Source organism: Dermacentor variabilis, chromosome 10 (assembly GCF_050947875.1).
Source record: "Dermacentor variabilis isolate Ectoservices chromosome 10, ASM5094787v1, whole genome shotgun sequence".
In the NCBI taxonomy this organism is placed as follows: Eukaryota; Metazoa; Arthropoda; class Arachnida; order Ixodida; family Ixodidae; genus Dermacentor; species Dermacentor variabilis.
Window position 1 is genome coordinate 856,476 of NC_134577.1, and position 26,501 is coordinate 882,976.

At 45.6% G+C, this 26,501-nt stretch overlaps 1 protein-coding gene and 1 non-coding gene across 5 annotated transcripts in view; one reads left to right on the forward strand and one right to left on the reverse strand.

The window, feature by feature from the left end:
- Positions 1–26,501, reverse strand: part of LOC142559716 (nuclear pore membrane glycoprotein 210-like) — a 248,521-nt gene that overhangs the window by 101,312 nt on the left and 120,708 nt on the right. The gene's annotated exons all lie outside the window — the stretch shown is intronic.
- Positions 22,352–22,424, forward strand: TRNAS-CGA (transfer RNA serine (anticodon CGA)). The gene has a single exon. It is a non-coding gene; the product is annotated as a tRNA-Ser (tRNA).

Below are 26,501 nucleotides of genomic sequence, written 5' to 3' on the forward strand. Positions count from 1 at the left end.
ATCTCGTGAACTGCAAAACTAGGGGCTCGCTCACGCATCCAAATATGCACCTCTTTGACTTCTTCAAATACACCGAAGAAAAGTTCACTAAGTATGTAGGTCACAGGGATGCATACGACAAAAATTATGATGCCGTGCTGGACAATTTCCACTTCACGTTTCCTTGCATTACACACAAAGAAGAAATGCTGGCGAAGTTGCTGCATTACTATATATGCCTACGCATGCGTCAGTGCTGCAGGCAATTGAAGAACAAGCATGATGCAAAAAAGAGCCACGACTTGCGCAAAATGTCAAAGCTTGTGTAAACACGACCTCTTCAATGAAATGAGCATGAACTTTCTTGCTTTTATGCATTTTGTGTGCTTTCATCAAACATATTGTGACTTCTTCTGCTATCGCTTTTTTACTTATGATTCTAATATTCAATCAATAACTGACAAGAAAAAACATGTGTTGATGTGATCTTACGCTAAATATGCGGGGAATAGCAAACAGATATGACTGAGGCTTTTGAACAAGTGGTGTGAAATAAAGTTGATTAAAATATTACATGCGTCATTAAAAAACGTTGTTAGTCTGTATCATCACGCGATTGCAACAGCCCATGCGATCGCACCAGTAGCTGTTCCAAAGTCCTGTAACATCATGTTAATACCACCGTATTGCTCAGGCCTTACGTCATTCAGGCAATATATATTTATATGCAGCCTCCAACAAAACTAAAACACAAGCCGGCAATCATTCCTCTACCTGATTTGTTTCATACTGCATGTGAACTGCAATTTGGGGGATCACATTGATGCCATCGTATTGCTGAGGCCTCGGCTTACGTTATTAAGAAAAAGTAAGTTATATGCAATCTCCAGCGAAACAACAACACGCCGGTACCCATTCCTACACCTGGTTTGTTTCATACTGCACGTGGATTGCAATTTGGGTGTGAGACTTTGTCGGCACAGTGCAACTCATTATTAACATTGTTCAAATGCCTAGACCTCACAGTAAGTACAACCCGTTCGAAAGTCGTTGAAAGCGCTGTGTTGAAATGGAAAATTTCAATGCCTTGAGCAAAGTGCTTCTAACGCCATGAGCGGGGCGCAGTGACAGGGCGTGCGAAAAGCAAAGTCAAAAGGGCGTCAGTTTCTCGCGCCATCTATCGGCACTTCCTAGAAGCAGAGCTTTACCACGGCGCGCCCTGTGACGGCGTCTTCTCACCTAAGCTACTTCTTACACCGTGCCCAGGTGTACACTCAATCCGAGCTCTTGAGCTGGTGATAAATTTCAAAACGGGGCCGGCATTGATGGGAGCCATCAACCAACTGACTACTGTTGTTGTCAGCATCCTTCCTTGGTAAAGTAGAGACTTGGGCTTGGTGTACAATGACAAACAAGACAGTGCACACATGAAAGTGGGTTCAGAGGCAGAAACAGCACTGCAGTGTCATCTTTGCCTTTGTCCTCCTTTTCAGTGTGCACTACTTTTCAACCTATACAGGGCTTTCATGTCACCCTGCCATGTATTGAGGAACACACACAAAAAAAAAGGAAGAGATTCAGAGAGCATATAAACAGGAAAGAAAACAATAAAAAATACACATATGCTTCTGATACACATTTAGGAGAAGCGAATAACATAGCTGTTAACTAGGAAGCTGAAAGATGGGTGACCATCTTGAGTTTGAGCCATTCTGGTGGTGTAAGGGCCAAACTGAATGAATGAATGTGTGTGGTTTAGTGGCGTAAGGGCCAGATATGGGCAAAGAGCGCCAAGACGGTGTTAGTGATTTCGCGGTGGAATGATGAGTTCTGTGATGAAGATGTGACTTGGCTGTAAAGTGGCCTAAAAATAGTCGCTGTAAAGTGCGTAAAATCTACGTGCTATAAAATTATTGCGATGACTAATGACAAATACTATGAACATTAAAATCCATCGTAAAAGAATGACGCAGAATAGAAAATATATGCGATGGTAAAATTACTTGGAGCACTGCTGCCTCGCCAGAGCCCTTGAAACACAAGGGCCTAGAAGCATGTGCTATACCAAAAAGCTATCACAGAGGCATCCTCTGAAGAGAGGACCCGCTACGAACATGCGGGGCTAAAAACATGCAGGACAACATCTTTCAGGAAGCTTAGAACTGCGTTGGTATCGAATAAAGGTTCTGGGCCGAGTAGCATTACGGGATGTAGGGGGATGTGCTGCCGGTATGCTAGGGAAAAATGTTTCCTTCTTTCAGACTCGGCTGCCCGACACTCCAGGAGGACGTGGAGGACGGTCAGCCTCTCCCCGCATCTACCGCAGGTTGGAGGATCATTTTCAGTGAGTAAGAAGTTATGCGTGCCAAATGTTTGTCCTATTCTGAGGCGACAGAATAGGACATCTGTTCGCCGCGATTTTGTTACGGAGGGCCAAGAACCTAACTGTGGCTTTATCATGTGCAGTTTGTTATTTACTTCTGCGTCCCACATACGTTGCCAGTGGCTTCGCAGTTTTCTTCTTAAGAAAGGCTTCAGGTCTGTGACAGGGACCGAAGCAGTAGGAATAACTGAATGCAATGAAATTGATGCGGCCATCTGGTCCGCTAGAACGTTTCCCTCGATGCCCCTATGTCCAGGCACCCAGCATATAATCACAGGTTGGTTGGATATATATGCTTTACACAGTACGGAGTAGAGTTCATTAATTACTGGATTTTTGTGGTTACAGAAAGACATCAAGGCTTTCACAACACTAAGGGAGTCCGTATATGTAACTGATTTCTGGAGTTTTGATTTATTTATATGCTTTACGACCGACAGCAGTGCGTAAGCCTCAGCCGTAAAGATACTAGTTTCCAGACGCAGTACGTCGGATTCCGAGAAGGATGGGCCGACGGCTGCATAGGATACCCCCTCGCGTGACTTTGATGCGTCTGTGTAGAACTACGTGCAGAAGTACTTGTGCTGGAGTTCCATGAAATGCATTTGTATTTAAATCTCTGGAGCCTGTTTTGTAACTTGCATAAAAGATATGTCGCATTGTATCAGCTGCCACTCCCAAGGAGGTAGCAGCTTGGCTGGATGCATTAGGCGAAGCTCGAGGAGTGGAACATGCATTTCATGACTAAGCTCCCTCACACGCAGCGAGAAAGGCTGTCTTACGGAAGGACGATTGCGAAAGAGTGTAGCATGTGTTATATCGTTAACGGTATTAAAACACGGATGTTGAAGATTTGAGTGGACTTTCAGAAAATATGCTTGGCTGATGTATGTTCTCTGCAGATGAAGTGACCACTCATTCGATTCTGCATATAAACTTTGTATGGGACTCGTTCTGAAAGCTCCTGTGGCTAAACGGATACCTAGATGGTGAACAGGATCTAGCATCTTTAGCGCACTCGGGGCGGCAGAATGATAGATCACGGCACCATAATCTAATCGTGAACGAATCAGGCTCTTATAGAGATTAATTAAGCACTTCCTGTCACTACTCCACGAAGTATGGGATAGAAGTTTCATTAGGTTCATTGTTTTCAGACATTTTTCTTTAAGATGTTTAATGTGGGGGACGAAAGTGAGTCTGTAGTCTAGTATAACACCTAGAAATTTGTGCTCTTTGTTTACGGGTATTTGTTGTCCACATAGTTCTAAGGAAGGATCTGGGATAAGTCCTCTCTTTCTTGTGAAAAGAATGCAAGAGCTTTTGTTAGGATTGATCTTAAATCCATTCCTGTCTGCTCACATTGACACTTTGTTCAGGCCATGCTGTACCTGTCTCTCGCAGACTGCGAGGTTACAAGATTTGAAAGCTATTTGTATGTCATCCATGTAGACAGAATAAAAGATTGCCTGTGGTAATGAAGCGCGAAGCGTGTTCATCTTCACGATGAAGAGTGTGCAGCTGAGCACGCCACCTTGGGGTACACCCGTTTCTTGCGTAAAAGGACGTGAGAGTGCATTGCCGACTTTTACCCGGAAGGCACGATTTGACAGATAGCTTTCTATTATGTTAAGCATATTACCGTGGATGCCCATTTCTGACAGGTCTCTTAAGATTCCGTAACGCCCTGTTGTGTCATAAGCCTTTTCCATATCGAGAAATATAGATAGGAAGAACTGTTTATGTATAAATGCGTCCCGGATATTCCCTTCAACACGTACGAGATGATCGGTTGTGGAGTGCCCTTCTCGGAAGCCGAACTGATAAGGATCAAGTATTTTGCTCTGCTCAAGGAAATGAATGAGTCGCCGATTTATCATTTTTTCGAACACCTTACAAATGCAACTTGTGGGGGCTATCGGGCGGTAACTTGCCACTGAGGAAGGGCCTTTACCTTGTTTCAAAACAGGGACCACAATGGCTTCCTTCCATGCGGTTGGAAGGTACCCTACATCCCAGATGGTGTTGAAAAGTGTGAGTAGTGTAACTTGCGTGTCATTGTGTAAGTTTTTGAGCATTTCATACATGATTCTATCAGATCCTGGTGCGGAGCTCTTGCATGCGCTCAGGGCAGCTCTCAATTCGGCAATACAAAAAGGACGGTTGTAAGGCTCATTCTCTCGACCTTTTCTTGTTAATGGCTTACGTTCCTCTATTTGTTTATATTTCAGAAAGGATTGTGTATAATTTGTTGGACTTGACACGCTCTCAAAATATTCCCCAAGTGAGTCTGCCTGGTCTTGCAGTGTACCGCCCTGTGTGTTTACCAGGGGGAGTGGATATGTTTGCCGCCCTCTAATCCTATTAACTCTGTTCCAGGCTTTGGCCTCATCCCTAAACGAGTTAATACTCGATAAAAACTTGTGCCAGCTTTCTCTTCTGGCCTGTCGGCGGGTTCGCCTGCCTTGGAACTTTATTTTTTTAAAGTTCATAAGATTCTCTGCAGTGGGAGAAGCGCGTAGCAACCCCCACGCCTTGTTCTGATTCTTACGGGCGATCCTACATTCGCTGTTCCACCACGGTACACATCGTTTGCATGCCAGACCACTCACTTCGGATATGCATTTTGATGCGGCTTCTATTATGAATGATGTAAGATATTCTACAGCAGCATCAATTTTTAAAGACATATCAGCCCATGAGATGCTAGTGAGAGTTCGAAATTTCTGCCAGTCGGCTGTGTCTATCTTCCACCTAGGAGCTTGTGGAGGATATTGGTTTTCTTTAGACGTTCTTATCAGTATGGGGAAGTGGTCGCTCCCGTAAGGATTCTTCATAACTTCCCATTCGAGTTCAGGCAGTATACACGGGGAAACTAGGCTGAGGTCAATTGAAGAAAATGTTCTGTTGGCGAGAGAATAATATGTGGGTGTCTTCTTATTCAGCAGGCATGCACCAGAAGAAAAAAGGAACTGTTAAACAAGACGACCTCACGCATCTATACGAGAGTCGCCCCACAGGCAGTTGTGCGCATTGAAATCCCCAAGTACAACATAAGGTTCGGGCAATTCATCTATGAAGGACTGAAATTCATGTTTGCTTAGTTTGTAGTGTGGGGGTATATAAATCGAGCAAATAGTGATAAGCTTGTTTAGCAAAACAACTCGAACCGCCACTGCTTCAAGGGTCGTTCGTAGCTGTAAATGTTGACATGCTATGCTCTTTTGGATTACAATTGCAACACCTCCCGATGATGCGATTGCATCATCGCGATCTTTGCGAAAAGTAATATGCTGTCGGAGAAAGTTTGTCTGTTGTGATTTTAGGTGTGTTTCCTGTAGACACAGCACTTTTGGGTTGTGTTTGTGTATAATCTCTTGCACATCATCAAGATTCCTAAGAAGACCTCTGACATTCCATTGGATGATTTGTGTATCCATATTTAAAGAAAATTGGTGCTGTGTTTACGGAAACAGAAAGGATGCCTTAGATTACAGAGCCCTTTCGAGGCTCTGTAACAGGGGTTCTGCCCTTTTTGAAGCGTTCGAGCGAGTCTCGGCGCTCCTTAGGCATTTGGTGCGCCTTGAGGACAGGTGTAGTGTCCATTGCCTCCTGTGAGACGCCGGACAAGCGCTCTTGCGAGCGAGAGGTTTTCCAAGAGAGTCCTGCCCCGGAAGGCAAGACCCCTGCGCCCACCAGCCCGGAGGTCGATGGGGCTCCTTGAGGGATTTGGCTGCGCTGGCCGTTGCCAGCACTGGAAGGGGCCTCGGAGGTTGGGGCAGCCTCGGCTGCGCCCACCTTCGGGGTTGATGGCCCCGCCTGCTGGGTTGGCGGAGCAGCGCTAGCTGCAACCGCCGCGGGGGCAGATGGCGTAACTGCCGACTCACTGCCTGTGGGTCGGACAGCCGCCGGAGGCCGTTGTGACGCTGCCCCCTGACGCGCCACATCGGCAAAGGTTTTCTTGGGCAGGTATGATACCCGCCTGCGTGCCTCCTTGAAACTTATATTTTCTTTTACTTTAACTGTTACAATTTCCTTTTCTTTTTTCCAGGATGGGCACGACCGCGAGTACGCGGCGTGCTCCCCATCACAGTTTACACAGTGGAGAGCATTCTCACAAGCTTCAGATGTGTGTTCGCGGGCACTACATTTAGCACAAGTTTGGCGGCCTCGGCAGCTCTGCGAGCTGTGGCCAAAGCACTGGCATTTGAAACAACGGAGTGGGTTGGGCACGTACGGCCTAACACGGAGCTTGATGTACCCGGCCTCGATTGACTCGGGCAGGACACTTGAACCAAAGGTGATTATTAAGTGCTTCGCCTGAATCTCTTTACCATCTCGCCTCATTTTTATTCTTCTAACATTGATAACATTTTGCTCACTGAAGCCCTCAAGGAGTTTCGCTTCAGTCAGCTCAAGCAGATCATCATCGCTCACAACACCGCGGGTGGTGTTCATTGTACGGTGTGGCGTTACTGTTATGTGGGTCTCCCCGAATGACACTAGTTTCTGTAGTTTCTCATATTGCTTCTGGTCGCGGAGCTCCAAGAGGAGGTCACCGCTTGCCATCCTGGACAACTTGTAACCTGGTCCAAAAACGTCAGTCAAGGACTTTGAGACAAGGAATGGTGAAATGTTTCGCACTGCTTTGTTTGGCTTTTCAGAGTGAATAACGTGGAACCGGGGGAAATTCTGGATTTGGTGTCCGAAAAACTGAAATACATTTTCGGTGCGCCCTCGTTTCAGAGGGCGATCAGGAAGTTTGGGGAAAGAAGTTTCCATGGAAATATATAAAAATTCGGCAACAGCGCCGACTGCCCACCACGGAGCCCAACAAGGGGACGCGGCAGAGCTTGTGTACAAGCCTGCACGACGCCAGCCGTACGCCATCACTATAAAACAATATGGTGTACCCAAGGTAGGATATCCACACAAGGTTAACCCTTGCCGCCATGGAGAAAGGAAGTAAATGGAAGAGAGAAGAAGACAGGAAAGATATAAAGTGAGAGATAAAGACGAAGGTTTGAGAAGAGAGGGACAGGAAGAGGCGACTACCGATTTCCCCCGGGTAGGTCAGTCCGGGGGTGCCGTCTATGTGAAGCAGAGGCCGAAGAGGTGTGTTGCCTCTGCCGGGGGGCCTTAAAGGTCCAAACACCCAGCATCGGCTCAACCTCCAGGATCCCCCTTTCCCCAGACACGGCTAAGCCGCGCACGGCTACACTCGGGAAGGTCCAACCCTCGTGTGCTCGGGTACGTGGTGTCGCAACACACCAAACGCCTGCTGACGCAGACGCCCCTGCGGGGAAGGGCCTAACTGGCAGCATTCTGTCTGAAGTTGCACTCCTGCGGCTAAGCTTCATGGGTGGGCACAAATAAGCAAACCAGCCACATCAACCCAATGGTTCATTCATCTCGAGGCCGTGCTCTTGCCACTACACTCCATGACATCAGCAGGCGCAAGTGAGAAGATCAGCTGTGCCAACACGACGCTGTCTTCACTTTTGGGCTCAGTCACGGGCACATCAGAATTATACCCGTGTCACACGGGCGTTTGGAAGGCTTTTCAACCGATAGTCAGTTGACTCAAAGGTCAAGTTCAAGCTGTTACACAGGCGGTTTCGAAGGCCACAGAGTTAATAGTCTATCGAGTCAACGGAGCACCCTACAACTCTATCGAAATCTCAATGGCCTTTAAGCAACGGAAGCGGAAACAGCGCGAACATGCTCTTTCGTTCACAGTGTGCTCGTACTCACAGTTAGAAATAACAAATCCAGGGCTTCTACCAAGCTGACATTTCCAAATTCCCTGAGTTTTCCAGGTTTTCCCTGAGCACTTTTGCTAAATTCCCTGAATGAGCCAGAACTTTGTTTTATGATAAAACAGGCTGACATCATGTTGCCCAATGCTGTCACTCTCTAGTAAGCACGTTGAAACAAAAAAATGACTTAATCCAGTTTGAATAGTAAGGAGTAATATCTATTTTATTTAAAAAGAAAACAGAAGGAAGATGTTAGTAAAATGCGCAGCAAATGAAATGGTAAAACCCATTCTAAATTGAGTCGAACATTTTCAAATATGTATGAAAATGAGCTGCATATGTAAGTAAATATTTTTGAATATGAGCGATTTCTATCAACTGATAGCAAGCTCATCGGTATGAGGCCTGAACTTTGTCACAACTAAGATTCTCTCTCAGCAGCCAGCAAGTCAACCACAACTGTCCTAGCTGACATACTCTCAGCCTGTACATGACATCTCAGTGTTGGGTTTCACTGCTTTAAACAGTTGATTTGGTTTGGATGAGGGACACCTGTATCTCGGCGTCAGCCAACACTTTGTTTTTTGAGCTAAAGCTCCTTCAAAAAGGCGGCGGCACGCTTCCTTTCCTGTAAATTCCTCAGTGCGGCGGTCCTTTCTGTTCTCCTCCTCCTTCTGCCACGCTTTCACCAAATGGATCATTTGAAGCATCCTCTTGGTCAGTTGTACAGTCAACGTCCGATTTTTCGGTTTCCCTAGGGGCCGCAAAAACACCCGAAAAATCGGGCAGTCCGAAAACAATGAATGCATGACTTTGCCCTTAAGGGCTAAAATTGTCACAGCCACGTCCGAAAAAGCTTTTAAGGCCTGTCAGTACACTTATTTGGCATATCAGTGCTCGTACTGTGACAGGAGATGGGGGAGCACGCGTGTATAATTGAGGAATACATGCCGTGTCCCGTCACAATTGCCCCTTCCCACGCTTGTTAAGCTTCACCGCCCAACACTGCTGTACTGAGGCGAAGCTAACTTTCGGAGACTGGCATTCCGCAATGCGCTGCGCTCTGCGAGCTTCGAAGCCAATGGCGAAGATTACAAACGTGGTGTTGGTGCCATTGCTGACAGGGGCGAATTCTTTCAATGAAAAACACGGCACCGCACGGCAAGAAGCTTAACAGCGAACGTAGAAGCAGCTAGGCCTAACGTTGCCGTGGTGGTGGCTACGGCTGCCGGCCGATCTGCGAGCGATAGTGCCAGTTCGAGGCGGCGAGATAATCAAAATGGCGGCGATGGCGGCTTTGATTAATGCCATTTCAGACCTGTAGTCAGGGCAATATACGTTGACTATATGGAGTACGTAGTGGCGCCGCAAAGCCGTGCAAATTATCGGGCATGTCCGAAAAAGCGTCTCGAAAATCGGTCGTTAACTACTCTGGCAATACATCGTGCCGATGACACGGCGTCAATGACGATTCCTCGCGATTCCTCTGTTACTGGAGCCAGCATTAACACGACTTTCGTTCCCTTTCAATAAAGTTACAGCTAATTTTCCCTGATAGAAGCACAAATTCCCTGAGTTTTCCCTGAGTTCTTCCAGACTGTTCAAATTCCCTGAGAATTCCCGGTTTTCCCGGTTGGTAGACACCCTGAAATCAAACCAAATGCTCTAAAAATACTATATGAGTGTTACTCATTATTCAATAAAGTGTTTTTGCCACTTGACATGTGCGAACACACACGAAAACGGCAGCCGCATCGAGTGGCGCAAACGTTGCCGCAGTTTCGCTACTCAACAACTTAATAACTCAACATATATGTATGGCAATGTATAAACAAATTTTTTTATGTATAAACAAACATAAAAAAATTATAGTGCTTTTAAATGGTTTTAATGTTGTTTAACTTTTTGTGAGATGAAAACAAAAATAATGATCCGCAGCGCCACACAATTTTGTGAGAAACGCCTGAACCACTCAACGGCCTTTCAGAAATGCCGTGTTTCAAAGTGCGACAACTCCTTTGAGTCGATAGAGTTGAGGCCATAGAGTTTCTCACTATAACACCTAGAGGGTAATCTGGCGCCACCGTCTATGGGAGTTTCTTAAGGGGGCACCGTGCCGTCATGGGAATGACGGTATATGTGTCTGCGAGGCTCGTGTTGGCTGGTGTTGTAAGAGGCTTCGTCTAAAACGTGAATCATCATCATCATCAGCCTAGTTACGCCCACTGCAGGGCAAAGGCCTCTCCCATACTTCTCCAACTACCCCGGTCATGTACTAATTGTGGCCATGTTGTCCCTGCAAACGTCTTAATGTCATCCGCCCACCTAACTTTCTGCCGCCCCCTGCTACGCATCCCTTCCCTTGGAATCCAGTCCGTAACCCTTAGTGACCATCGGTTATCTTCCCTCCTCATTACATGTCCGGCCCATGCCCATTTCTTTTTCTTGATTTCAACTAAGATGTCGTTTACCCGCGTTTGTTGCCTCACCCAATCTGCTCTTTTCTTATCCCTTAACGTCACACCCATCATTCTTCTTTCCATAGCTCGTTGCGTCGTCCTCAATTTCAGCAGAACCCTTTTCGTAAGTCTCCAGGTTTCTGCCCCATATGTGAGTACTGGTAACACACAGCTGTTGTACACTTTCCTTTTGAGGGATAGTGGCAACCTGCTGTTCATGATTTGAGAATGCCTGCCAAACGCACCCCAGCCCATTCTTATTCTTCTGGTTATTTCAGTCTCATGATCCGGATCCGTGGTCACTACCTGCCCTAAGTAGATGTAGTCCCTTACCCCTTCCAGTGCTTCGCTACCTATCGTAAACTGCTGTTCTGTTCCGAGCCTGTTAAACATTACATTAGTTTTCTGCAGATTAATTTTCAGACCCACCCTTCTGCTTTGCCTCTCCAGGTCAGTGAGCATGCATTGCAATTGGTCTCCAGAGTTACTAAGCAAGGCAATATCATCAGCGAATCGCAAGTTGCTAAGGTATTCTCCATCAACTTTTATCCCCAATTCTTCCCACTCCAGGCCTCTGAATACCTCCTGTAAACATGCTGTGAATAGCATTGGAGATATCGTATCTCCCTGTCTGACGCCTTTCTTTATAGGGATTTTGTTGCTTTCTTTGTGGAGGACTACGGTGGCTGTGGAGCCGCTATAGATATCTTCCAGTATCTTTACATATGGCTCATCTACACCCTGATTCCGTAATGCCTCCATGACTGCTGAGGTTTCGACTGAATCAAACGCTTTCTCGTAATCAATGAAAGCTATATATAACGGTTGGTTATATTCTGCACATTTCTCTATCACTTGGTTGATAGTGTGAATATGATCTATTGTTGAGTAGCCTTTACGGAATCCTGCCTGGTCCTTTGGTTGACAGAAGTCTAAGGTGTTCCTGATTCTATTTGCGATTACCTTAGTAAATACTTTGTAGGCAACGGACAGTAAGCTGATCGGTCTATAATTTTTCAAGTCTTTGGCGTCCCCTTTCTTATGGATTAGGATTATGTTAGCGTTCTTCCAAGATTCCGGTACGCTCGAGGTTATGAGGCATTGCGTATACAGGGTGGCCAGTTTCTCTAGAACAATCTGACCACCATCCTTCAACAAATCTGCTGTTACCTGATCCTCCCCAGCTGCCTTCCCCCTTTGCATAGCTCCTAAGGCTTTCTTTACTTCTTCTGGTGTTACCTGTGGGATTTCGAATTCCTCTAGGCTATTTTCTCTTCCACTATCGTCGTGCGTGCCACTGGTACTGTATAAATCTCTATAGAACTCCTCAGCCACTTGAACTATCTCATCCATATTAGTAACGATATTGCCGGCTTTGTCTCTTAACGCACACATCTGATTCTTGCCTATTCCTAGTTTCTTCTTCACTGTTTTTAGGCTTCCTCCGTTCCTGAGAGCCTGTTCAATTCTATCCATATTATAGTTCCTGATGTCCGCTGTCTTACGCTTGTTGATTAACTTAGAAAGTTCTGCCAGTTCTATTCTAGCTGTATGGTTAGAGGCTTTCATACATTGGCGTTTCTTGATCAGATCTTTCGTCTCCTGCGATAGCTTACTGGTTTCCTGTCTAACGGAGTTACCACCGACTTCTATTGCGCACTCCTTAATGGTTCCCATGAGATACTCGTTCATTGCGTCAACACTAAGGTCCTCTTCCTGAGTTAAAGCCGAATACCTGTTCTGTAGCTTGATCCGGAATTCCTCTAGTTTCCCTCTTACCGCTAACTCATTGATTGGCTTCTTGTGTACCAGTTTCTTCCGTTCCCTCCTCAAGTCTAGGCTAATTCGAGTTCTTACCATCCTATGGTCACTGCAGCGTACCTTGCCGAGTACGTCTACATCTTGTATGACGCCAGGGTTCGCGCAGAGTATGAAGTCGATTTCATTTCTAGTCTCACCATTCGGGCTCCTCCACGTCCACTTTCGACTAACCCGCTTGCGGAAAAAGGTGTTCATTATCCGCATATTATTCTGTTCTGCAAACTCTACTAATAATTCTCCTCTGCTATTCCTAGAGCCTATGCCATATTCCCCCACTGACTTGTCTCCAGCCTGCTTCTTGCCTACCCTGGCATTGAAGTCGCCCATCACTATAGTGTATTTTGTTTTGACTTTACCCATCGCCGATTCCACGTCTTCATAAAAGCTTTCGACTTCCTGGTCATCATGACTGCATGTAGGGGCATAGACTTGTACCACCTTCAATTTGTACCTCTTATTAAGTTTCACAACAAGACCTGCCACCCTCTCGTTAATGCTATAGAATTCCTGTATGTTACCAGCTATTTCCTTATTAATCAGGAATCCGACTCCTAGTTCTCGTCTCTCCGCTAAGCCCCGGTAACACAGTACATGCCCGCTTTTTAGCACTGTATAAGCTTCTTTTGTCCTCCTAACCTCACTGAGCCCTATTATATCCCATTTACTACCCTCTAATTCCTCCAATAACACTGCTAGACTCGCCTCACTAGATAGTGTTCTAAAGTTAAACGTTGCCAGGTTCAGATTCCAATGGCGGCCTGTCCGGAGCCAGGTATTCTTAGCACCCTCTGCAGCGTTACAGATCTGACCGCCGCCGTGGTCAGTTGCTTCGCGGCTGCTGGGGACTGAGGGCCGGGGTTTGATTGTTGTATTCATATAGGAGGTTGTGGCCAAGTACTGCACCAGGGTGGCCAATCCTGCTCTGGTGAGAGAGTGCGTTACCGGTTCTGGTCACCGGGATCAGGCCGCACTCTAGGCCTGTTTGTGCAATTTTCTCAACACACGTTTTTTTTTTTTTTTTTGTATTTCCCGGTGGAGAATTGCGCGGCACCGGGATTTGAATCACGGTCCTCTTGCACTGGAGACGGATACTCTACCGTCCCCGCAGGAGTTAAATTAAGAATTGAATTATGGTGTTTTGCGTGACAAAAACCACTTTCTGATTATGCACGCCGTAGTGGAGGGCTCCGAAAATTTCGACCACCTGGGGTTCTTTAACGTGCGCCTAATTCTAAGTACACGGGTGTTTTCGCATTTCGCCCCCATCGAAATGCGGCCGCCGTGGCCGGGGTCCAATCCCGCGACCTCGTGCTCAGCAGTCTAACACCATGACCACTGAGCAACCACGGCGGGTCCCACAGGAGTTGTACGCCTCATTTAACCTACAGTGGTGCCCTATTTGATCAGTCAAGGTGGACCAATCTGAGCTCAGTTATACCGCATGGATGGCACTCGGCTAGAGAACCTGGTATTTATGACCTGCACATGTGTGGCCACACATAATTGAGGATATATAATTTTTTTTTTTAGGAGGGTTTCCGTACAGTGATAAAAGGAAGGAAAATACATTAAAAGGGGAAAAAAAGGGAAAAAAAAGGAACATAACATGTGATTTGAACTCGTGATCCTTCAATGTTGCCCGGAAAGGTAGCTCAGTCGGTCGGTTCGTCACGCCAACGGTTACTTTCAAGCGCCAAAGCTCCTGCTCCGAGCCTCATACTTATGTGGAAAGGGACTGATGTTGTCCGCGGCAGTCGATTTTTGCTGATTCTGAGTGGTTGGAAGGCATAATTTCTTGGAAAAATGGCCGCCAGAGGAGCAGCGTGAACTCGAGCGGCTTTATAGACTAGGAAAACTGCCTTAAAATATTTAGACTTGAGGGGAAGCTTCGTTAACAAACTATAACACGGCAATCAGCACTCGTATACGACGAGAGAAATTATTGAGACGTGGAAAATTCCCTTGAAATAAATCTGGTTTGCGAGACAAATGCTTGTATGTATTGAATCTCTTAAAAGATGAGGGGGGAAATATGCGCTCACCGAGAGGGCATCGTCAGCACGAGACCACCACCAGGCGCCTTACGTGAATATGGCTACGCAAATAACGCGTTCTCAAAGTAAAATCTTCATAAAATGTTTCCATTCACGCATATTACATCTTTACTCACCCACAATGCATGACCAAGCGAAGAAAAGCAAGAACAGACGACCAACTGTTTCAAAGCGAGCGCGAACCTTGTCGTCTGTCCTCCAACTTTAGCGGCCCGCTGATACTTTTTACGTAACATGTAGTCGTACACACAATAACAAGTTCTGATAGTTAAACAAAACATGTTTTCGCGTAATAATAAAGTTAAAACAGCTTTTCACGTGCTGTTTTAGTAGAAAATGAATCATTGTGACAGACGGAACGGTACTTGCCAAGCTCGTCTTCAAGGTGTCCTGTCTCTACGAGAACGATGCCAATCCGAAGTCACAATATACCAGCATTCCCATGCATACCACGCGCAGCAGCGCCAGATTTCCCTCTAGGTAATGTAGTGAGAAACTCTATGGTTGTGGCGTTTCAAAGGCCGTTGACTGGAAGGCCTTCCAGATGTGCCCGTGTGACACAGGTATTAGTGACACCAGACCAACATTACAGCTTCAAGCTGAGCTACACAACATCAGAGTGAGTGACACCGAATCAACTATACAGGTTCAAGGAACTTTTGGTAAACGATAGTAACTTCATTCCTATCAGTTTTCTTTTAACCGAAAAATCTCAGCTTGCAGTACCATGTCAAGTTTCGAATGTCAGTTGTCTTGTATGTCTGTTGTCACTCTTCAATAAGCATGCTACTTCCAGTGTCCCACAGCATGCTGGCCCGTCCCCTCTCTTATTCCTGGTATTCAACAAACCTTACCAACAAACATAAAAGCTAATCTTAAACTAGTTGCAGATGACTGTGTCATTTACACGACCACTCAAGCCATGACGCTGTCATCACACTTCAGTGGGTCAGCGGCACATCAACATGGCACTTGATGGTACATGCTCCTAAACGTTACCAAGCACGAATTAATGACCTGCTCCCGCAAAACCTAAATTTATTGGCGTACTTATTGGCGTACTTACTCGAATGTAATGCGGCCGCAATTGTAATGTGAGGGTCTACTACTGGAAGAGGAACTTGGGCGAGTTGATGGTGATTCATGTTTTGTAAATTAACAGTGCAAAACAGACAAGGACGAAGGAAAAGATGAACATGACACTGGCGCTGACTCACAACTGAAGTTTGTTGGGAATTGCGAAACATCCACGGCAAGTTTTGTATGTTTTGTTTCTAGCGCTCTGTATGTTGAATGGAAAAGGAGCACATTCTTACAGAAGTCAGGATTTGTATAGGGTCGACAATGGCACCAGCCTTAAGACATATTTTCTTTAGTCAAGTTGATAATTGCATTGCCAGCAATTTAGGAAGCTTGGCCCTGAAAGGCCCCTCACCAGGCCCCATAGCAAATTTTGGTTATACGCTGGAAGTTGTTACGTGTCCTCTAGGGAGCATTCTGCCACAAAAATTTTTCAAATCGGCTCATTAATAGTCGAGCCAGAAATATTTCAGCGCCGCGAACCCATGATTTCAGCAGGCGGGCTCCACTGGCAAGCAAGACGCTCTCTCCACTCGCCCCGTCTAGCCTATGCAAGCGAAATTTCTTCCCTGCGTTGAGCATAGCGTGACGCGTACGTCACAGGCCCCGCCTTCATGTTTTTTTTTCTCTTCCTCGCTTTATTATTTTTTTTTTTTTTTTGGCGCTACGAAGTTGCGTTGAAGGCGTCGTGTGCGAGCTGTTGCCTCGTTCGTGCAGCAAACGATTTTGCGCGCTGTGTACAAGGAAACATGACTAGCGGTATAATTCAGTGCTACATGAATACTGAGGCAGAACAATAGGATCGCAGAGCGTGTCACGTGCTAGAACACGGTATAAAATGGCATAGTTTCGGTACCTGCACACGTGACCGTACGACCGCTGGAACAAGCAGACGAAGCGGAAGTACATCTCTCTTTCTTCAGTGCAAAGTACTAAAACAAAAGACATGCAGACATTCTGTTTGTGTGTTTTATTATTTTTCTAAACTTCAATTTATCAATTCAAGCAACACATTGCACAGATAACAGATATCGTCTTGAATAATTCTCGAAGTCACGTGTCACCACAAGCGACGTCACACTGTGGACACGATTACGTAGGCGCAGGGGCACGATTACGTCAATGTCCGGCTTGGAGCGTGGCGGCCGTTAAGAGAAAGAAAAGTGGCGTTCGGTTTGAAATTTCAGATCTTTCCACGGCGCGTAGCGATGTAATACTTTGCAGACACAATTTTTATCGGGCAATGTATGCTCTGCGATTGTCAGCTCAATATGGCTAGACCTGGTGAGGGGCCCTTTAATGTCTTTAGGTACGTTAATGATTTCTTTATCGTCACAGAAGTAGAGAACCTAAATAGCAAAGTAGCTGGCATTTTAAAGATATTTCAGGAATGCGGTAAAGGTTTAAAATTTACTTTTGAGTTGCCTGCCAAGGATGAGATTCAATTCCTGGATATTAGAATGAGGTTTTGGGAAGACCATTTCTGTTGGGTATATAAGCCTCGTTTGGCAAAGTCGCTTTTAAAATTTTCCTCAGCACACTCAAAAACAGTAAAAACCGATATTGTTTACGCCACGCTGCACAAGATGTTACAGAAGACATGTGAGCATTCATTGAGGGAGGGTTTGCTTGCCCAGATTCAGAGATTACAAAATGCTGGATACCCAGAAAGTGAGATCTTGAGGGCATGTCATAACCTTATTAAGTGGGTAAAGGGTACTAATAAGGTAAAGAGAAAAGCAAGAAATTCCATGTGCAATAAAGAAAGACCAGTGGTGGGGCCATATTTGCACAAGTTTTCACATTGCTTGAAGAACGTGTCTAGTAGGTATAGGTTATGTGTGGTCATGTCCGTGCCCAACAAGCTTGGTACTATTTGTTCTCGTTTGCACCAAGTCATTGGACCATGTCAAGGAATGCAGTTTCTGTTCCGAGAAGTTAAAAAATACATATGTTATATGTAGATCTTCCATTGTGAAAAGGTTGCCTCTCTTATGCGGGAAGGGTTATGTGGGCCAGACCGGCCGCTGCGTGAACGTTAGATTAAAGAAGCACTTCTGGCTGAGAGGGGGGCTTCGAACCGGCCACGGAGCTTCATGTCTCAGTAAGGTGCCTGGTGTAGTCTCGTGCGGACGCCATCCTCTCAGTAAGCGCGGAGATTATCGTATATTTGACGTAAAAATTGTAACAGGGCAAACACATGCAACCACAAATTGTAACAAGGACGAGGCACAAGCGAGACAGTGCTTGTGTCTCGTCCTTGTTACAATTTGTGGTTGCATGTGTTTGCGCTGTTACAATTTTTATGTCAAGTATGCACCAACTTGCCCAGAAAGAAGTTTTAATGAAGTATCCTATATTCCTCATCTTTTTAAAATTGTTCAATACTTAGAAGCATTTCTCTCGGAAACCATACTTAGTTCAAGGGCATTTTTCATGTCTCAGTAATTTCTCTGGTTGTATTCGAGTGCTGATTGCCATGTTATCTGTTGATAACATAACGCTTTCTGAAGTCTCTAAATTTATTAAGGCAGTTTTTCGCGTGCGTACCATGGCCATGCACGTTTATATCTCCTTCCATTTCTCTACCGCTAGTGCGCTTAAGAACCACAGCGCTGCAATTATGCTTCAGTAATTTTCCTTTTCCTTTCTTTTTTTTTTTCCTCCCTTATACTCGCTCTCTTAACTACTACACGCAGAAACAAATGAACAGCATTCACATTCGATCCCATAAATGAGAAATATATAGATAAATATATATAAACAAAATTATCAGTCATAGCACTCGTAGTACATCCCTCTGGGCCATTCTCTCTCCAAAAGTAGTCATATTAGGGTTATTATAATTAGACAAAGGCATTTCGCTCTCGTGAGCAGCAGTCCTTGGGATAGTTACTTGGGCTAGCTTCCCATGCTAAGCGTGTCACGCTCGGCCCGCACCTGCTTAACCTTTTCCTAGTCTCTAGGGCCGCTCGAGTCCACTCGATTTGAACTAAACAATGACCGCGCAACCTCGGGCGATCGGAACGCACATGATCTATGCCCGGCCGGCTGAGAGGGGGGCTTCGAACCGGCCACGGAGCTCCATGTCTCAGTAAAGTGCCTGGTGTAGTCTTGTACGGACGCCATCCTCTCAGTAAGCGCGGAGATTATCCTATATTCCCTCATCTTTTAAAATATTTAATACTTAGAAGCATTTCTCTTGGAAACCATACTTAGTTCATGGGAATTCTCCATGTCTCAGTAATTTCTCTGGTTGTATTCGAGTGCTGATTGCCATGTTTTCTGTTGATAACATAACGTTTTCTCAAATCTCTAAATTTATTAAGGCAGTTTTTCGCGTGCGTACCATGGCCACACACGTTTATATCTCCTGCTTCTCTACCGCGGGTGCGCTTTAGAACCACGGCGCTGCAATTATGCTTCAGTAATTTCCCTTTTCTTTTCTTTTTCTTTTTTCTCCCTTATACTCGCTCTCTTTACTACTACAAGCAGAAACACATGAACAGCGCTCGCATTCGATCCCATAAATGAGAAAAAAATATATCTGTGTATATAGAAAATTATCAGTCTTGCACTCGTAGTACAGCCCTCTGGGCCGTTCTCTCTCGGAAAGTAGTCACATTAGGGTTATTATAATTGGACAAAGGCATTTCGCTCTCGTGAGCAGCAGTCCTTGGGATAGTTACTCGGGCTAGCTTCCCACGATAAGCGTGCCGCGCTCGGCTCGCAGCTGCTTAAGCTTTTCCTAGTCTCTAGAGCCGCTCGAGTTCCCTCTCATCGATGGGCGGCCATTTTTTCCAACATAGTATGCCTTCCAACCATCGCGGACAACCATCAGACAAAATCAGACAAAGCAGACAAAATCGACCATCGTGGACAACATCAGTCTCTTACCACGCAAGTACGAGGCTCTGGACAGGAGCTATGCCGCTTCAATGTAACCTGGGGCCTGACGGACCAACCGGCTGAGCTATCTCTCCGGGCAACATCCAAAGGTCACGAGTTCAAATCCCCTGTTCTCCTCCTTCTTTTTTTTTCCTTTCTTTATTTCTTTTCTTCTAGTTCATCACTAAAAAAAAAATTCTACTCTATTATTTATGGCCACTCATGTGCAGGTCATAAACTACCAGGTCTCTCCAGATGAGTGCCATCAGTGCGGTTTAACAGAGAACAGATTGGTCGACCTTGACTGATCGAAGAAGGCACCACTGTAGGCTAAATGAGACGTACAACTCCTGCGGTGGCAAAGAGGCAGAGTATCCACCTCGCGTGCAAGAGGACCATGGTTCGAATCCCGGTGCCGCGCAATTTTCCACCGGATAAAAAAATCCACATGTGGAATGTGGATAAAATTGCATAAACAGGCCTGGAGTGCGGCCTAATCCCGGTGACCAGAAACGGTAATGCACTCTCTCAGCAGAGCAGAATTGGCCACCCTGGCACAGTACTTGGCCACAACTTCCTATATGAATACAACAGTCAAACCCTGGCCCTCAGTACCCAGCATATGCAAAGCTACTGACCGCGGCGGCGGTCAGACCTGTGACGCAGCAGAGGGTGGTAAGAATATCTCGGACCGGGCAAGCCTCCATTGGAATCTGAACCTGGCAACGTTCAACGTTAGAACGTTATCTAGTGAGGCGAGTCTAGCAGTGTTATTGGAGGAATTAGAGGGTAGTAAATGGGATATAATAGGGCTCAGTGAGGTTAGGAGGACAAAAGGCATATACAGTGCTAAAAAGCGGGCACGTCCTGTGCTACTGGGACTTAGCGGAGAGACGAGAACTAGGAGTCGGATTCCTGTTTAATAAGAATATGCAAAAGGATAGAAAGTTGGGCGAGTTGGTACGGTACCAGGATATAAGGATATACGGTAACGGTAATAAGGATATAGCTGGTAATATACAGGAATTCTATAGCATTAACGAGAGGGTGGCAGGTCTTGTTGTGAAACTTAATAAGAGGTACAAATTGAAGGTCGTACAGGTCTACGCCCCTACATCCACTCATAACGACCAGGAAGTCGGAAGCTTCTATGAAGACGTGGAATCGGCGATGGGTAAAGTCAAAACAAAATACACTATACTAATGGGCGACTTCAATGCCAAGGTAAGCAAGAAGCCGGCTGGAGACAAAGCAGTGGGGGAATATGGCATAGGCTTTAGGAATAGCAGGGGAGAGTTATTAGTAGAGTTTGCAGAACAGAATAATATGCGGATAATGAATACCTTCTTCCGCAAGCGGGATAGCCGAAAGTGGACATGGAGGAGCCCGATTGGCGAGACTAGAAATGAAATAGACTTCATACTCTCCGCTAACCCTGGCATCATACAGGATGTGGACGTGCTCGGCAAGGTGCGCTGCAGTGACCATAGGATGATAAGAACTCGAATTACCCTAAACTTGAGGAGGGAACACAAGAAACTGGTAAATAAGAAGCCAATAAATGGGTTAGCGGTAAGAGGCAAACTAGAGGAATTCCGGATCAAGCTACAGAACAGGTATTTGACAGTAACTCAGGAAGAGGACCTTAGTGTTGAAGCAACGACAATGTTATGGGCATCATTAAGGAGTGAATAAAGGGAAAATCAGACATCCACCCGTTCGTAGCAATTGCTACGAATGGGTGGATGTCCGATTTTCCCTTTACTCATTACTTCTCTCCACCTTGCGGGTTTCCGCAGAACTACTACGCCAAAATCATTAATTGGTGTGCAATAGAAGTCGGTGGTAACTCCGTTAGACAGGATACCAGTAAGCTATCGCAGGAGATGAAAGATCTGATCAAGAAACGCCAATGTATGAAATCATCTAACCCTACAGCTAGAATAGAACTGGCAGAACTTTCTAAGTTAATCAACAAGCGTAAGACAACTGACATAAGGAACTATAATATGGATAGAATTGAACATGCTCTCAGGAACGGATGAAGCCTAAAAGCAGTGATGAAGAAACTAGGAATAGGCAAGAATCAGATGTGTGTGTTTCTTAAGAGACAAAGTCAGCAATATCATTACTAATATGGATGAGATAGTTCAAGTCGCTGAGGAGTTCTATCATGAGAAGCCAACAAACACTGACACCAAGGACAACATAGGGGAAATTACTTGAGCTTAATAAATGGAATAAAGAAAAGATAAATTATTGGAAATTAAAGTGGATGAAAAAACAACTTGCCGCAGGTGGGAACCGAACCCACAACCTTCGCATTTCGCGTGCGATGCTCTACCAATTGAGCTACCGCGGTGCTGTTTCCCAATCCACTTTTCTTGGGTATATTTGTGTACTAGTAGAACCCTGGGAGTGCTAGCCAGCGCCACCACTCACAGACCTTGGCGGCGGACGTGGAACGTCCTTGTTGCCGCAGGCGTCACGAGAATGTGATCTTTTTTGGGTGAAGGCAACTGGTCAATTAACCCACATATCCAGTTGTTTTTTCATCCACTTTAATTTCCATTAATTTATCGTTTCTTTATTCCATTTATTAAGCACTAGTAATTTCCCCTATGTTGTTCTTGGTGTCAGTGTTTGTTGGCTTCTCATGATATGACTAATAAAAATCGGGCCCCTCGGAGAACCCCCTTTCTTCTCATTTATTACATAATGAGGGTCTCGAATCCGGCAACATTGATGCCTTCAGGTAGCATATGTGGGTTTATTGACCAGTTGCCTTCACCCAAAAAGATCACGTTCTCGTGACGCCAGCGGCAATAAGGACGTTCCACGTCCGCCGCCAAGGTCTGTGAGTGGCTAACACTCCCAGGGTTCAACTAGTACACAAATATACCCAAGAAAAGTGGATGGGGAAACAGCGCCGCGGTAGCTCAATTGGTAGAGCATCACACCCGAAATGTGAAGGTTGTGGGTTCGGTTCCCACCTGCGGCAAGTTGTTTTTTCATCCACTTTAATTTCCATTAATTTATCGTTTCTTTATTCCATTTATTAAGCACAAGTAATTTCCCCTATGTTGTCCTTGGTGTCACTGTTTGTTGGCTTCTCATGATATGACTAATAAAAATCGGGCCCCTCGGTTAACCCCCTTTCTTCTCGTTTGAGAAGTTCTATAGAGATTTATACAGTACCAGTGGAACCCACGATGATAATGAAAGAGAGAATAGTCTAGAGGAATTTGAAATCCCACAAGTAACGCCGGAAGAAGTAAAGAACGCCTTGGGAGCTATGCAAAGGGGGAAGGCAGCTGGGGAGGATCAGGTAACAGCAGATTTGTAGAAGGATGGTGGGCAGATTGTTCTAGAAAAACTGGCCGCCCTGTATACGCAATGTCTCATGACCTCGAGCGTACCGGAACATTGGAAGAATGCTAACATAATCCTAATCCATAAGAAAGGGGACGCCAAGACTTGAAAAAGTATAGACCGATCAGCTTACTGTCAGTTGCCTACAAACTATTTACTAAGGTAATCGCAAATAGAATCAGGAACACCTTAGACTTCTGTCAAGCAAAGGACCAGGCAGGATTCCGTAAAGGCTACTCAACAATAGACCATATTCACACTATCAATCAGGTGATAGAGAAATGTGGGGAATATAACCAACCCTTATATATAGCTTTCATTGATTACGAAAAAGCGTTTGATTCGGTCGAAACCTCAGCAGTCATGGAGGCACTACGGAATCAGGGTGTAGACGAGCCATATGTAAAAATACTGAAAGATATCTGTAGCGGCTCCACAGCCACCGTAGTCCTCCATAAAGAAAGCAACAAAATCCCAATAATGAAAGGCGTCAGGCAGGGAGATATGATCTCTCCAATGCTATTCACAGCATGTTTACAGGAGGTATTCAGAGACCTGGATTGGGAAGAATTGGAGATACAGTCAAACCCAGCTATATCGAACTCTCAAAAGAACGCCTATAAGTTCGATATAGAGCATAATTCAATATAAGCCTGCTAAATAATTGGATGTCATAAAAGCACATACCATTTATAAGATCATTTTATTGGTGAAACTAGCTTAGTTTCGCACGAAGTAGCCCTGCATTTTCTTCTGCTTGGGCAATTTCGCTGCCTGCGACGCACGCACTTTTCCACATGGTCAGCGTCGGAGCAGCTGAGGCCGCAACCTTCCGCATTCGCGCAGAAGCACCAACTAGCGCGAGCGCACCAATCATTTCAGAGGATGTGGGCCAAGGACCGGCGTTGTGTTCCTCATTGTGCCCACTTTCACTTGTGCTCGGTACGATGTCGGCAATGTAGTCTTCGTTTTCGGGCTTTCCTGTGGTCGCGACACCATCATTTGCGCTCACAAACTCGTCCACCGTTGATTCGTCAACAGTTTCCTGAAATTCAGACAGCTCGCTCCGAACTTTGGAAACATCGGCAACGGCTTCTTCGCATTCATCAGGATTTAGTCATCACCGAGCACGCAAAAGTCGGCACGGCTGAAGCAATTTCAGATGAACCACTCGCACACGGCCCTGCGTACGCGTCGGGCGCCACGAGCACCGGGTCGCGAGTTTGGCCGCTTTAGCCGTAATCTCCCGCTTCAAGATCGTGCCGAGAGTGCCCCTAGGAATCTTGTACGCTGCGGGGACATCTGACTTCTCATCGCGTTCGATCCTATTTATAATTTCGAGATTCACGACAAAAGGCGAATTTTGCCGCTTCATCACGGCAACACAGCGGGAGACGGCCTACAAGGCGCACACACAATGAACCAGAAAAGCAGCGAGACAACTCGCACTTCCGCCATCCTGCACGACGAGGGCACAAGAGCCTCTGATTGGCTGTCTGAGCAAGCGCTGCGGGCGGGCCAGGATCATTTTTTGCAGGGGAGTGTCGACGGCTCATCCGAGGTAGGGCGTTCACTGTAGGGAGAGCGGTTGGATGGAGCTGCGCCGCCGAGTTTCTCTGCCACCGTGAGGGAAAGCCAACTTCCGGGGGCACTTTCTGCCGCTTGACGTTCGATATATCGGGAGTCGCTGCTTTTTTTGTTCGATGTAAGCGTAATTTTTGCTATATATACTCATTGTAACTATACCGTGTCCAGAAATTGTTCGATATATAGAATAATTCTATGTAAATGGGTTCGATATAGTCGGTTTCGACTGCAAAAGTTAATGAAGAATACCTTAGTAGCTTGACATTCGCTGATGATATTGCCTTGCTTAGTAACTCAGGGGACGAATTGCAATGCATGCTCACTGACCTGGAGAGGCAAAGCCGAAGGGTGGGTCTAAAAATTAATCTGCAGAAAACTAAAGTAATGTTTAACAGTCTAGGAGGAGAACAGCAGTTTACGATAGGTAGCAAGGCAGTGGAAGTGGTAACGGAATACATCTACATAGGGCACGTAGTGACCACGGATCCGGATCATGAGACTGAAATAATCAGAAGAATAAGAATGGGCTGGGGCGCGTTTGGCAGGCATTATCAGATCATGAGCAGCAGGTTGCCACTATCCCCCAAGAGAAAAGTACATAACCAGCTGTGTCTTACCAGTACTCACGTATGGCACAGAAACCTGGAGCTTAAGAAAAGGGTTCTGCTTAAATTGAGGACGATGCAACGAGCTATGGAAAGAAGAATGATGGGTGTAACGTTAAGGGGTAAGAAAAGAGCAGATTGGGTGAGGGAACAAAGGCGAGTTAATGACATCTTAGTTGAAATCAAGAAAAAGAAATGGGGCATGGGCAGGACATGTAATGAGGAGGGAAGATAACCAATGGTCATTAAGAGTTACGGACTGGATTCCAAGGGAAGGGAAGTGTAGCAGGGGGCGGTAGAAAGTTAGGTGGGCGGATGACATTAAGAAGTTTGCAGGGACAACATGGCCACAATTAGTACATGACCGGGGTAGTTGGAGAAGTATGGGAGAAGCCTTTGCCCTGCAGTGGGCGTAACCAGGCTGGTGATGATGATGTCATCACTAAATTGTATGGGGGCTTAACACTTGCCTTTGCATTGTAGAGAATGTGGGTGCCAACCGTGAGCAGAAGAAACTGCTTGTTTGTTCCAATATAAAGATCAAACCACAAGGGAGATTATGGAAGCTATTCATATTGATAGGGAAAGGGAAAGTGCATCAGCAGACCGTGTCGTCACAGGTAGTGAAAAAGAATTGAGATATTTGGAAGAAAGTGTTTCACGGTAGATTGTTGTTAAGTTTGATAGGGAAGTTTTCTATTGGGTTTATGGTTTTTTATGTTTTGACACATTGGTTTTATCCACGTAATGATGCACTGATGTTTTCCACACGTGTTTTGACAAGTCCCCAGGATGGCGCTGAATGCGCACGAACAGTCGCTTAGTTGTTGACATGTTGGCCTGTGTATATAAATGTGACTTTCCTCAAAATAAACTTCAATGGTGAGTTGCCCTCCATTCAGTTCTTGCTGTCAACTGACAGATGGCAATGCATCCACAGCCCCATCTCCCGTCAATCTCACCTGTCTCAACCGCGCATGGCACAACACTGGATCCAACGTCATCGACACGTACCCGACGGGACATAAAAGCGACGCACCGGCCAATCCTCTTCAGTGGGTCTGGCAGCGGCATGGCAAACGGTTCTTGGAAATATGTGTGTTTCATTTTGCAGGTAGGCCACAATTGTGCTTTCAAATGTTATAGGAATGATAATTGTTTCTTATTGCTGCTTCCAGACCCGCAGCACTTTGTGTGTATTTTTTCTTGCGCACTGCATTCCTTAAGAATTTTGTTGCAACTGTCTGGCAATGTTGAGACTAATCCAGGCCCAAAGTCAGAGGAAATTCTAACAGAACTGTTAGCCAGACAAGCACGAATGAGCGCAGAGATTACCGCACTCCTCTCTCGAATGGCTTCTTTTAAACAGCGTGTTATGCACATAGAGGCATTGGCTTCAACTGCAAACGACGCTCTTCAGCATGTTCATGATCTTGAGAAAACTGTTGATAATCTTAAATATTTCATCACCAAACTTGACCGCAACAACTATGACCTGGAAAACCGATCTCGTA